Raw genomic sequence first — 15098 nt, forward strand, 5'->3', positions numbered from 1 at the left:
GGAATAATCCTATAAAATTGTTAAATAATATTATAATAAAAATTGAGATGAAAATGAATGTTGTTCCATTAAATGATTTTGGTCCAAGAAGTGTTTTAAATTCATTATGTAAGGTTAAATTTAGTTTATTTCAGATAATGTTAATTCGTGATGGTGTAAGTCAAAATAGTGATGGGATTAATAATAGTCCTAGAAATGTTCTAGTTCAATTTAATGATAAATTAAAGATGTTAGTTGATGGGTCAAATGTTGAGAATAGATTTGTTATCATTTTCAATTTAAGTTTTTTATTTCAATTGTTCCTTTTTCTGCTCTTACACTAGATCGCGTGTTAATGAGAAGAAGTTTATTTGATTAAACAAGATTAATGTAGCTGAAAATATAATGAATAGTGAGAATCATATAAGAGGGGATATTTGAGGGATTTGGATATAATTTCCCCATCAGAAGTAGTCGTTAATTTACTATTATTTGGTTTAAGAGACCATTACTTACTTTCAGTCATCTGATGAATTTCAAGGTGTACTAATTTTTTTTAGTTACTTTAGATTGACACTCTAATGTTATTTATTTTAACTAACTCCTTAAATTATCTTAGATAATCACTTAATAAATAAATTTACTGAAGTTCTTTCAATTACAATTGGTATAAATCTGTGGTTTGCTCCACAGATTTCTGAGCATTGTCCAAAGAATAATCCAGGTCGATTTATTGTGAATGTTCCTTGATTTAACCGACCTGGCGTTGCATCAATTTTAACCCCTAATGCAGGAACTGCTCATGAGTGTAGAACATCTGATGCTCTTGTTAATACTCGTACTTCTGTATTTATTGGTAGGATTGTTCGGTAATCTACATCTAGTAGTCGGAATCCATCATTTTCTAGGTCTTGTTCTGGTGTTATATAAGTGTCAAATTCTACGTCTATGAAGTCTGAATATTCATATCTTCAATATCATTGTCGTCCAATGGTTTTAATTGTAATTATTGCATCTACTGAATCATCAAGTAAATATAATAGTCGTAATGATGGAAGGGCAATAAAAATTAATGTAATTGCTGGTAAAGCTGTTCAGATTGTTTCAATTAAATGTCCATGAAGTATATTACGGTTAGTATAGGCAATAAATAATATATAACTTAGGGCATAACCTACAATTACTGTAATTAATAATAATACGACCATAGTATGATCATGAAAGAATGATAATTGCTCCATTAATGGTGAAGCTCCATCTTGAAGAGATAAATTTGATCATGTTGCCATTAATAAATATTTTCTAATAAAAGGTCAAACCTTTATTTGTAGAGCTTAAATCTACTGCACTAATCTGCCATATTAGAATCTAGAGATTAATGGTAATTCTGAGTAACTATGTTCTGCAGGAGGGTTATTTTGTAGTCATTCTGTTGATCTTCTTATGTTAGCTCTAAATATAGTTGCTCGGTTTGTAATCATTCTTTCTCATATAATTACAATGAATATAATGATTCCTACAATAGAAATTGTAGACCCAATTCTTGATACTACGTTTCATGATGTATATGCGTCTGGGTAGTCAGAGTATCGTCGAGGTATTCCTGCTAATCCTAGAAAGTGTTGAGGAAAGAATGTTAAATTTACTCCAATGAATATAATTGTAAATTGGATTTTTAATCATGTATTATTTATAGTTAATCCTGTAAATAGTGGATATCATTGAATGACACCTCCTATAATTGCAAATACTGCTCCTATAGATAATACATAATGAAAGTGGGCTACTACATAATATGTATCATGTAATACAATATCAAGTGATGAATTTGCTAATACTAATCCTGTTAATCCACCAATTGTAAAAAGGAAAATAAATCCTAGAGCTCATAATAATGGTGGATTGAACTTGAATTTAGTTCCATATAATGTAGCTAATCATCTATATACCTTAATTCCTGTAGGTACAGCAATAAATATTGTTGCTGATGTAAAATATGCTCGTGTGTCAACATCCATTCCTACTGTAAATATATGATGTGCTCATACAATAAATCCTATTAGTCCAATTGATAGTATAGCATAAATTATACCTAATGTTCCAAATGATTCAATTTTTCCTCTTTCTTGACATACAATATGTGAAATAATTCCGAACCCCGGTAGAATTAAAATATAAACTTCTGGGTGTCCAAAGAATCAAAATAGATGTTGATATAGAATTGGGTCACCCCCCTCCTGCAGGGTCAAAGAATGATGTATTTAAATTTCGATCTGTTAATAATATAGTAATAGCTCCTGCTAAAACTGGAAGTGAAAGAAGGAGAAGTAATGCTGTAATAGCTACAGATCATACAAATAAAGGTATTTGATCTAAAGTTATACTTTCTGATCGTATATTAATTGCTGTTGTAATGAAATTCACTGCACCAAGAATAGATGATACACCTGCTAAGTGCAGTGAAAAAATAGCTAGATCTACAGATGCACCCCCGTGTGCAATAGCTCCTGCTAGAGGAGGGTAAACTGTTCATCCTGTACCAGCACCATTATCTACTATAGAAGATGTAAGAAGAAGGGTTAGTGAAGGTGGTAGTAATCAAAAACTTATATTATTTATTCGTGGAAATGCTATATCTGGTGCACCAATTATTAGTGGAACAAGTCAATTACCAAATCCACCAATTATAATAGGTATTACTATAAAGAAAATTATTACGAATGCGTGAGCTGTAATAATAACATTATAAATCTGGTCATCCCCAATTAGAGATCCGGGTTGGCCAAGTTCAGCACGAATAAGTATTCTTATTGATGTTCCTACTATTCCTGCTCATGCTCCAAATATGAAGTATAAAGTACCAATGTCCTTATGGTTTGTTGAGAATAATCATTTTTGCGGTAAGATGGCTGAATTTTAGGTGGTAGACTGTAAATCTACTTATGAGATGTTTTCTCTCTTATCATATTTAGGTCTTATATTCAATTATGATTCTAGACTGCAATTCTAGAGGTGTAAAATTTTACTAAGGCCTAATAGATTATTCTTTTAATTATAACTTTGAAGGTTATTAGTTTGATTAACTTAAGTCCTTAGTATAATGAAATTAAGGTTGATGGTGAAATCAATCCTATTGTTGAAATTATTACTGTTATAGGAAGAATGATTCTTGATTTTTGGGACTTTATCTTTATAGATCACGAATTTTCTGTGTATGATATAATTAGAGCTGAGAATCTAATACGTATATAGTAGTAGAGTGTAATTGTAGTTAATACAACTATAATAGTTATAATAGTTGTTATATTGTTTTCTATTAATGATTGTATTACAATTCATTTTGGTTAGAATCCAAGGAATGGTGGTAGTCCACCTAAAGATAATAAAGATAAGAATATTATGAATTTAATTTCGGTTTTTATATTTCTGGCTGAATAAATTTGATTTATGAAAAATAAATTTATTTGCTAAAATAATAAAACTATAAATAATCTTAATAGTGAGTAAATAATGAAGTATAGTTCTCAGATGTTTTCTCTGACTGTTAATGATCTAATTATTCAACTTAGATGTCTGATTGATGAATATGCTAAAAGTTGTCGTAAGGATGTTTGATTTAAACCTCCTATTGCCCCACTAATAATTCTTAAGATAATAATTGTTCAAATAAAAGTTCTTACTTGAATACAATAAGATAAGACCATTATTGGGGCGATTTTTTGTCATGTTATTAATGTTAAACAATTATTTCATCTCGATGCTCCTATAACTTCTGGAAATCCGAAATGTAAAGGTGCAGCTCCAATCTTTAATAATAGTCTAGATCTAATTATTATTGATGGGATAAATTCTGTTTCCCATCCCATGGGATATTTTATTTGAATCAGCAAAATTGAAAATAATAATATTGTCGATGCTATTGCTTGGACAATAAAATATTTAATTGATGATTCATTTATTATTATATTTTTATTTCTTGTTAGGAGCGGAATAAATGAAAGTAAGTTGATCTCAAGTCCTATTCAAACCCCAAATCAGGAATTTGATGAAATGGACAGGATCGTTCCTATCATTAATGTTGATAGGAAGAGAAGTTTTGTAGAGATGTTGGTCATTAAAAAGGAGAGGATTGATACCTCTATAAATGGGGTATGAACCCATTAGCTTGTTTAGCTTACCTTTTTACATTAAGGTGTATGATGCACGTTAGTTTTTGATACTAAAGGAGGTAGTTTAATTCTATCTTATGTAATTTTAATGAAGGTAATTTTATTTACTTTATTTACCCTATCAAGGTAACCCTTTAATCAGGCACTTCTTTTATTTAATATATAAATCGAAAGTTTTTTTTGAAATTCTTTTATGTATTATTTTGTTTAATTAGGATTAATTTATCCTGCTCATTTTATTTTTTTATATATATATATAATAAATAATTTATATTAATATATTACATTTAATTGAAATTAAAGTATTATAAGTTCATCTTACCATTATCAATTGATTATTTTAATGCAATTATTTACCTAGGATTATAGCTACTTATATTTAGCTTAAAATAGGTTATTATAATATAATATATATAATAATATGTAATTTAATATTTAATATTATTATAATTGGATATAATAAATAAAATTATTAATTTAAATATAAAATATTATAATTAATATAAATAATTATATTAATTATAATAATATAATTATGTAAATTATCTATAATTAGATTATTTAACTAATATATATGAAAGTTAACTTAATATAAAAAAAAGAATTCATATTAATAACATTTTATATTAAATTACATAATTGTATAAAATATATTTATTATATTATTTAATCTTTCTTTTTTTGAAATATTTGTTATGGCAGGTAAGTCAATTAAAGAGTTATTAATAATTTTAATTAAAGGATGTCTTAATCGTAAGGGTTTATTCATTAGTAATTATCTTATTTTACGAATAGGTCCCTGATTAATATTGGTGATTTTAACAACTGCTAGTAGTGCTAAAAATAAATAAATTATTATTATTATTGTAATAATGAATGTTGGTCTATTATATAATTTTTCTAAAGATATTGTTATTTCTTGATAATTGATTGAATTATCAATATTTATAGTTTCGGTGTTTTTGAAAAAGTCTATAAATATAGATATATCTAGAATAATTAATATTAATATGATAAATATTCACATTATTAATGTAATAATTATAGTGATTGATTTAGGCTGAAATATTTCGTTTGATGCAATTCTTGTAATGTAAATAAATAATACTAGTATACCACCAAGAAATGTTAAAAATAAAATATATGATAATCAATATCTTTCTATTATTGTTCCTGTTATTAATCCAACTAGGAAGGTTTGAAGGATAATAAAAAGCATTATTGATATTGGGTGTCTTAATTTAATAAAATTAATATTTATTACATTTGATAATGATATAATTATTTTTTTGATCATTTCAGGGGTTAGTTTATTTAAAATACCGGTTTTGGGGACCGATGATGGAAGCTTTTCCACCTCTGAAGTTTTAAAAGTGGGGGCTGGACTTATTTCCGGTTTACAAGACCGGCGTTTTTTTTAAACTATTAAAACTAATGTTTATATTCTCTATTTTTACTTCTTTATTGATTTATTTTGCTGGTGTTTATGTTTTTTCTTCTAAACGTAAACATTTATTAATGGTTCTTTTGAGATTAGAATATATTGTTCTTTCTTTATTTATGTTAGTTATTGTTTTTCTTATTGAGTTTGATTATGATTATTTTTTTCCTGTTATTTTTTTAGTTTTTTCTGTTTGTGAGGGTGCTTTAGGTCTTTCTATTTTAGTTTCAATAATTCGTTCTCATGGTAATGATTTTTTTAATTCTTTTGGTTTATCTTTATGTTAAAGTATTTATTTATAACTATTTTTTTGATCCCTCTTTGTTTATTAAATAATTGTTGATGGTTGGTTCATTCTTTAATGTTTCTGTCGGGTTTTGTTTTTATAATTTGTGTTTATTCATATGCTGATTTGAATATAATTAGATATTATTTTGGTATTGATTATTTTTCTTTTAGTTTAATTTTACTTAGTTTTTGGATTTGTTCTTTAATAATCACTGCTAGAGGTTCAGTTTATTTAAGTTCATATCATTCTAATTTTTTTGTTTTTATGGTTTTGATTTTAATAATTATGCTTTATTGTTCATTTGCTAGATTAAGTCTTCTTTCTTTTTATATTTTTTTAGGCTAGATTAGTTCCTACTTTACTTTTAATTTTGGGTTGGGGTTATCAACCTGAGCGTTTGCAGGCTGGTGTTTATTTAATTTTTTATACTTTGGTTGCTAGATTACCTTTATTATTAGTTTTATTTAAGGTTTATGATTTTTCTAATACTTTATATTTTCCTTTATTGGTTGATTTTGGTTCTTATTATTTTATGTTTTATGTATTTATAATTTTGGCTTTTTTAGTTAAGATACCTATGTTTTTGGTTCATTTATGACTTCCTAAGGCTCATGTAGAGGCCCCTATTTCAGGTAGAATAATTCTTGCTGGTGTTTTATTAAAGTTAGGTGGTTATGGTATTTTTCGTGTTATAAAGGTTATTTCTTATTTGGGTTTAAAGTTTAATTATTTTTCATTGTCTTTAGGTTTATCTGGGGGTGTTATTGTAAGATTTATTTGTTTTCGTCAGGTTGATTTGAAGTATTTAATTGCATATTCTTCTGTTGCTCATATAAGAATGGTTATTGGTGGATTGATGACTATGAATTGATGAGGTTGTGTAGGTTCTCTTTCTCTAATGGTTGGTCATGGTTTATGTTCTTCTGGTTTATTTTGTTTATCTAATATTATTTATGAACGTTTAGGTAGACGAAGATTATTAATTAACAAGGGTATAATTAATTTGATGCCAAGAATGGCTCTATGATGTTTTCTTTTAAGATCATCAAATATGGCTGCTCCTCCTTCTTTAAATTTGGTAGGTGAAATTAGATTATTAAATAGAATTATATCTTGATCTTCTTTTAGATTCTTTGCTTTGATTTTTTTATCTTTTTTTAGAGCTGTTTATACTTTGTATATATATTCTTATTCTCAGCATGGGAATTATTATTCTGGTGTTTATACTTGTTCTCTTGGTTATTTTCGTGAATATCATCTTTTACTTTTACATTGATTGCCTTTAAATATTCTCTGTTTAAAGGGTGAATATTTCTTTGTTTAGTTTGCTTAAGTATTTTAATTAAAAATATTGTTTTGTGGAATCAATGATATGAAGTTTTTCATCTTAGGCCGTGAATTTATTTTCTATTTGTTCTTTGAGTTTTTTTTCTTTGTTTATTTCGAGAACTATAATTTTTATTTTAGGTATTTATTATTTAATAATTGATTATAGAGTTTTTGTTGAGTGAGAGCTTTTCAATTTAAATGGTTCTATAGTTGTTATAACTTTAATTTTGGATTGAATATCTCTTATTTTTATATCTTTTGTTATATATATTTCTTCTTTGGTTATTTATTATAGAGAGGATTATATATCTGGTGAAAAGAATATAAATCGTTTTATTATTATTGTTTTAATATTTATTCTTTCTATAGGTTTTTTAATTATTAGTCCTAATTTAATTAGAATTTTATTAGATTGAGATGGTTTAGGTTTAGTTTCTTATTGTTTAGTTATTTATTATCAAAATGTAAAATCTTATAGTGCTGGTATATTAACTGCACTTTCTAATCGTATTGGTGATGTTGCTATTTTAATTTCTATTGCATGAATGTTAAATTTTGGTGGTTGAAATTATGTTTATTATTATGATTTTATTTCTAATTCTTTTGAAATAAAGCTCATTACTATATTAATTGTTTTAGCAGCTATAACTAAGAGAGCTCAGATTCCTTTCTCTTCATGACTTCCTGCTGCTATAGCAGCTCCTACTCCTGTTTCTGCTTTAGTTCATTCTTCTACTCTTGTTACTGCTGGTGTTTATTTATTAATTCGTTTTAGACCAATATTGGATACTTATAATTGTGGTTGATTTTTACTTTTAATTGGTTGTATAACTATATTTATGGCTGGATTGGGCGCTAATTTTGAGTTTGATTTAAAGAAGATTATTGCTCTTTCTACTTTAAGACAACTTGGTTTAATAATAAGAATTTTGGCTATAGGTTATCCAAAGCTTGCATTTTTTCATTTATTGGCTCATGCTTTATTTAAGGCATTATTATTTATATGTGCAGGTTCAATAATTCATAATTTGAAGGATTCTCAGGATATTCGTTTTATAGGATCAATTGCTAATTTCATACCTTTAACTTCAGTTTGTTTTAATGTTTCTAGTTTATCTTTGTGTGGAATACCTTTTTTAGCGGGATTTTATTCAAAGGATTTAATTCTTGAGATGGTTTGTTTAAGATGAATTAATTGTTTAATTTTTTTTCTTTATTTTTTTTCTACTGGTTTAACTGCTTCTTATTCTTTTCGTTTGTTTTATTATTCAATATCTGGTGATAATAATTTTTATTCTAGATTTTCTCTTGATGATAAGGGTTATTATATTTAATTTGGAATAATTGGTCTATTGTTTGTTGCTGTTTTTGGTGGTAGTCTTTTATCTTGATTAATTTTTCCTATTCCTCATGTGATTGCTTTACCTTATTATTTAAAGTTTTTAACTATTACAGTTGTTATTTTAGGTGCTTATTTAGGTTATCTTATTTCTAATTTTGATTTTTCTCATAATCTATTTTCTTTAAGTATACTTTCTTTTGTTAGATTTGCTGGTTCTATATGATTTATACCTTTTCTTTCAACTAAGTTTATTAGATATATTCCTTTAAAAATAGGTTATTATTCATCTAACTCATTTGATTATGGTTGAGGTGAATTACTTGGTGGTCAAGGTTTATATAGATTATTTATTTATTTAATTGGTTATATTCAAGGTTGATATGATTCTAATTTCAAGATTTATCTTTTAACTTTTATTTTTTGAATATTTATTTTGGTAATATTGTTTTTCGTTTACTTAAATAGCTTATAATTGGAGCGTGACACTGAAGATGTTAAGGAAGTATTTTTACTTTTAAGTATTTATAAATATAGATATATTATTTTTACAGTGAAAATGTAATGTTTTATTTAAACTATATAAATTTTAGAAATGTTAACGGAGTTTAACCGCTAATATAAAAAGTTAGCAGCTTTCATATTGGCTTTACATTTCCTTAATTGGAACTATTATAGTTCAATTATATTATTAACAGTAATACGCCTCTTTTTGGCTTCAATTAATAAGAATAAGGGTAGTACATACCAATCTTCCAGGTCGAAACTGACTGCAATATTTCGCTTCTTATTCTATTTAAGGTTGATTGATAATATCAATACTTTTTGAATGCAACCCAAATGTTATATTTAACTACAACCCTTTATTCTGCTCATTGTAATGCTCCTTGGTTTCATTCATGGTATAGTCCTCCTAATAGAAGTAGAATAAAAAATATTGTTGATACTGTTCAGATTATAATGTCTGAAGTTTTAAAAATAATTACAATTGGTAGAATTAGTGCAATTTCTACATCAAAAATTAAAAAGATACTGCGATTAGGAAGAATCGTATTGAGAATGGTATTCGTGCTGATCTTTTTGGATCAAACCCACATTCAAATGGTGATCTTTTTTCTCGATCATTAATGAATTTTTTTGATAGTGTTGTTGCCAGGATTATAACAATTATTGGAATAATAAATCTAATGAAAACTCTTGTTGATAGAATTAGAATTGTTTTTCTTGATTTATATCAAGCTTTCTGATTGGAAGTCAAATGTACTATTTATACTAGAAAAACAATTATCTACCTCATCAATAAATAGAGATATATAAGAATAATCATACTACGTCTACGAAGTGTCAGTATCATGCTGCTGCTTCAAATCCAAAGTGATGTCTTGGTGAAAATTGATTTATTGAGTGTCGAAGTAGACATGTTGATAAAAAGATTGTTCCAATAATTACGTGTAAACCATGGAATCCTGTTGCAACAAAGAATGTTGATCCATAAACTGCATCTGCAATGGTAAAAGGTGCTTCTCAATATTCATATGCTTGAAGTATTGTAAAGTATAGTCCTAATAACACTGTGAAGAATAATCCTTGTAGTGCTTGAGTATGATTAGATTCCATTAAACTATGATGTGCTCATGTTACTGTTACTCCTGATGCTAAAAGAATAGCTGTATTAAGTAATGGAATTTGTATAGGGTTAAAGGGTTGAATTCCTATTGGAGGTCATAGTATTCCTAGTTCAATTGTTGGTGCTAATCTTCTTCTAAAGAATGCTCAAAAATAAGAAACGAAAAATAATACCTCTGATGCAATAAATAAAATTATTCCCCATCGTAATCCAATTGATACAAATCCTGTATGTAATCCTTGATATGTTCCTTCTCGTACTACATCTCGTCATCATTGAATTATAGTTAGTAGGGTAATTCCAAATCCAATTATGAATAAGTTAATATTAAATAGGTGGAATCATTTTGCTAGTCCTGATACTAGGACTATTGCTCCAATTGCTCCTGTTAATGGTCAAGGTCTATAGTCTACTAAGTGGAATGGGTGGTTTGAGTGAGTTGTTAACATAGGTTTAATATACTTCTCTAGAATATAGAGTTCTTAGAATTGAGAAAACATAGGCTTGAATTATTGCTACTGCTGATTCTAGAATTAATAGAAGTATTTGTCCAATAATTAGTAATGAGATTAAGTTTATTGCTATAGATGGTCCTGTGTTTCCTAATAAGGTTAATAATAAGTGTCCTGCAATTATATTTGCTGCCAACCGTACTGCTAATGTACCTGGTCGAATAACATTACTAATTGTTTCAATTAGTACTATAAATGATATTAATGCAGGCGGTGTACCTTGTGGTACAAGGTGTGTAAATATATGATTAGTATGGTTAATTCATCCAAATAATATAAATCTTAGCCATATAGGTAGGGCAATTGCAAATGTTAATGCTAAATGTCTTGTTCTAGTAAAAATATAAGGGAATAATCCTATGAAATTGTTAAATAATATTATAATAAAAGTTGAGATGAAAATGAATGTTGTTCCATTAAATGATTTTGGTCCAAGAAGTGTTTTAAATTCATTATGTAAGGTTAAATTTAGTTTATTTCAGATAATGTTAATTCGTGATGGTGTAAGTCAAAATAGTGATGGGATTAATAATAGTCCTAGAAATGTTCTAGTTCAATTTAATGATAAATTAAAGATGTTAGTTGATAGGTCAAATGTTGAGAATAGATTTGTTATCATTTTCAATTTAAGTTTTTTATTTCAATTGTTCCTTTTTCTGCTCTTTTAATAAGGTTAGGTTTAAATGAGAAGAAGTTTATTTGATTAAACAAGATTAATGTAGCTGAAAATATAATGAATAGTGAGAATCATATAAGAGGGGATATTTGAGGGATTTGGATATAATTTCCCCATCAGAAGTAGTCGTTAATTTACTATTATTTGGTTTAAGAGACCATTACTTACTTTCAGTCATCTGATGAATTTCAAGGTGTACTAATTTTTTTTAGTTACTTTAGATTGACACTCTAATGTTATTTATTTTAACTAACTCCTTAAATTATCTTAGATAATCACTTAATAAATAAATTTACTGAAGTTCTTTCAATTACAATTGGTATAAATCTGTGGTTTGCTCCACAGATTTCTGAGCATTGTCCAAAGAATAATCCAGGTCGATTTATTGTGAATGTTCCTTGATTTAACCGACCTGGCGTTGCATCAATTTTAACCCCTAATGCAGGAACTGCTCATGAGTGTAGAACATCTGATGCTCTTGTTAATACTCGTACTTCTGTATTTATTGGTAGGATTGTTCGGTTATCTACATCTAGTAGTCGGAATCCATCATTTTCTAGGTCTTGTTCTGGTGTTATATAAGTGTCAAATTCTACGTCTATGAAGTCTGAATATTCATATCTTCAATATCATTGTCGTCCAATGGTTTTAATTGTAATTATTGCATCTACTGAATCATCAAGTAAATATAATAGTCGTAATGATGGAAGGGCAATAAAAATTAATGTAATTGCTGGTAAAGCTGTTCAGATTGTTTCAATTAAATGTCCAAGAAGTATATTACGGTTAGTATAGGCAATAAATAATATATAACTTAGGGCATAACCTATAATTACTGTAATTAATAATAATACGACCATAGTATGATCATGAAAGAATGATAATTGCTCCATTAATGGTGAAGCTCCATCTTGAAGAGATAAATTTGATCATGTTGCCATTAATAAATATTTTCTAATAAAAGGTCAAACCTTTATTTGTAGAGCTTAAATCTACTGCACTAATCTGCCATATTAGAATCTAGAGATTAATGGTAATTCTGAGTAACTATGTTCTGCAGGAGGGTTATTTTGTAGTCATTCTGTTGATCTTCTTATGTTAGCTCTAAATATAATTGCTCGGTTTGTAATCATTCTTTCTCATATAATTACAATGAATATAATGATTCCTACAATAGAAATTGTAGACCCAATTCTTGATACTACGTTTCATGATGTATATGCGTCTGGGTAGTCAGAGTATCGTCGAGGTATTCCTGCTAATCGTAGGAAGTGTTGAGGAAAGAATGTTAAATTTACTCCAATGAATATAATTGTAAATTGGATTTTTAATCATGTATTATTTATAGTTAATCATGTAAATAGTGGATATCATTGAATGACACCTCCTATAATTGCAAATACTGCTCCTATAGATAATACATAATGAAAGTGGGCTACTACATAATATGTATCATGTAATACAATATCAAGTGATGAATTTGCTAATACTAATCCTGTTAATCCACCAATTGTAAAAAGGAAAATAAATCCTAGAGCTCATAATAATGGTGGATTGAACTTGAATTTAGTTCCATATAATGTAGCTAATCATCTAAATACCTTAATTCCTGTAGGTACAGCAATAATTATTGTTGCTGATGTAAAATATGCTCGTGTGTCAACATCCATTCCTACTGTAAATATATGATGTGCTCATACAATAAATCCTATTAGTCCAATTGATAGTATAGCATAAATTATACCTAATGTTCCAAATGATTCAATTTTTCCTCTTTCTTGACATACAATATGTGAAATAATTCCGAACCCCGGTAGAATTAAAATATAAACTTCTGGGTGTCCAAAGAATCAAAATAGATGTTGATATAGAATTGGGTCACCCCCTCCTGCAGGGTCAAAGAATGATGTATTTAAATTTCGATCTGTTAATAATATAGTAATAGCTCCTGCTAAAATTGGAAGTGAAAGAAGGAGAAGTAATGCTGTAATAGCTACAGATCATACAAATAAAGGTGTTTGATCTAAAGTTATACTTTCTGATCGTATATTAATTGCTGTTGTAATGAAATTCACTGCACCAAGAATAGATGATACACCTGCTAAGTGCAGTGAAAAAATAGCTAGATCTACAGATGCACCCCCGTGTGCAATAGCTCCTGCTAGAGGAGGGTAAACTGTTCATCCTGTACCAGCACCATTATCTACTATAGAAGATGTAAGAAGAAGGGTTAGTGAAGGTGGTAGTAATCAAAAACTTATATTATTTATTCGTGGAAATGCTATATCTGGTGCACCAATTATTAGTGGAACAAGTCAATTACCAAATCCACCAATTATAATAGGTATTACTATAAAGAAAATTATTACGAATGCGTGAGCTGTAATAATAACATTATAAATCTGGTCATCCCCAATTAGAGATCCGGGTTGGCCAAGTTCAGCACGAATAAGTATTCTTATTGATGTTCCTACTATTCCTGCTCATGCTCCAAATATGAAGTATAAAGTACCAATGTCCTTATGGTTTGTTGAGAATAATCATTTTTGCGGTAAGATGGCTGAATTTTAGGTGGTAGACTGTAAATCTACTTATGAGATGTTTTCTCTCTTATCATATTTAGGTCTTATATTCAATTATGATTCTAGACTGCAATTCTAGATGTGTAAAATTTTACTAAGGCCTAAAAGATTATTCTTTTAATTATAACTTTGAAGGTTATTAGTTTGATTAACTTAAGTCCTTAGTATAATGAAATTAAGGTTGATGTTGAAATCAATCCTATTGTTGAAATTATTACTGTTATAGGAAGAATGATTCTTGATTTTTGGGACTTTATCTTTATAGATCACGAATTTTCTGTGTATGATATAATTAGAGCTGAGAATCTAATACGTATATAGTAGTAGAGTGTAATTGTAGTTAATACAACTATAATAGTTATAATAGTTGTTATATTGTTTTCTATTAATGATTGTATTACAATTCATTTTGGTAAGAATCTAAAAGAAGATCAAGATATAATTCTATTTAATAATCTAATTTCACCTACCAAATTTCAAGAAGGAGGAGCAGCCATATTTGATGATCTTAAAAGAAATCATCATAAAGCCATTCTTGGCATCAAATTAATTATACCCTTGTTAATTAATAATCTTCGTCTACCTAAACGTTCATAAATAATATTAGATAAACAAAATAAACCAGAAGAACATAAACCATGACCAACCATTAGAGAAAGAGAACCTACACAACCTCATCAATTCATAGTCATCAATCCACCAATAACCATTCTTATATGTGCAACAGAAGAATATGCAATTAAAGACTTTAAATCAACCTGACGAAAACAAATAAATCTTACAATAACACCCCCAGAAAAACCTAAAGACAATCAAAAATAATTAAACTTTAAACCCAAATAAGAAATAACCTTTATAACACGAAAAATACCATAACCACCTAACTTTAATAAAACACCAGCAAGAATTATTCTACCTGAAATAGGGGCCTCTACATGAGCCTTAGGAAGTCATAAATGAACCAAAAACATAGGTATCTTAACTAAAAAAGCCAAAATTATAAATACATAAAACATAAGATAATAAGAACCAAAATCAACCAATAAAGGAAAATATAAAGTATTAGAAAAATCAGAAACCTTAAATAAAACTAATAATAAAGGTAATCTAGCAACCAAAGTATAAAAAATTAAATAAACACCAGCCTGCAAACGC

At 27.7% G+C, this 15098-nt stretch overlaps 1 long non-coding RNA gene across 1 annotated transcript; it reads right to left on the reverse strand.

Annotated features, from left to right (window-relative positions):
* Nucleotides 1-1792: 1792 nt before the first annotated feature.
* LOC126306483 (uncharacterized) lies at nucleotides 1793-13907 on the reverse strand. Its single transcript, XR_007553553.1, has 2 exons — nucleotides 12963-13907; nucleotides 1793-1928 (listed from the first exon to the last, which is right to left on the reverse strand). It is a non-coding gene; the product is annotated as an uncharacterized LOC126306483 (long non-coding RNA).
* Nucleotides 13908-15098: the final 1191 nt, after the last annotated feature.

This window comes from Schistocerca gregaria, unplaced genomic scaffold (genome assembly GCF_023897955.1).
Source record: "Schistocerca gregaria isolate iqSchGreg1 unplaced genomic scaffold, iqSchGreg1.2 ptg000333l, whole genome shotgun sequence".
Taxonomy (NCBI): Eukaryota; Metazoa; Arthropoda; class Insecta; order Orthoptera; family Acrididae; genus Schistocerca; species Schistocerca gregaria.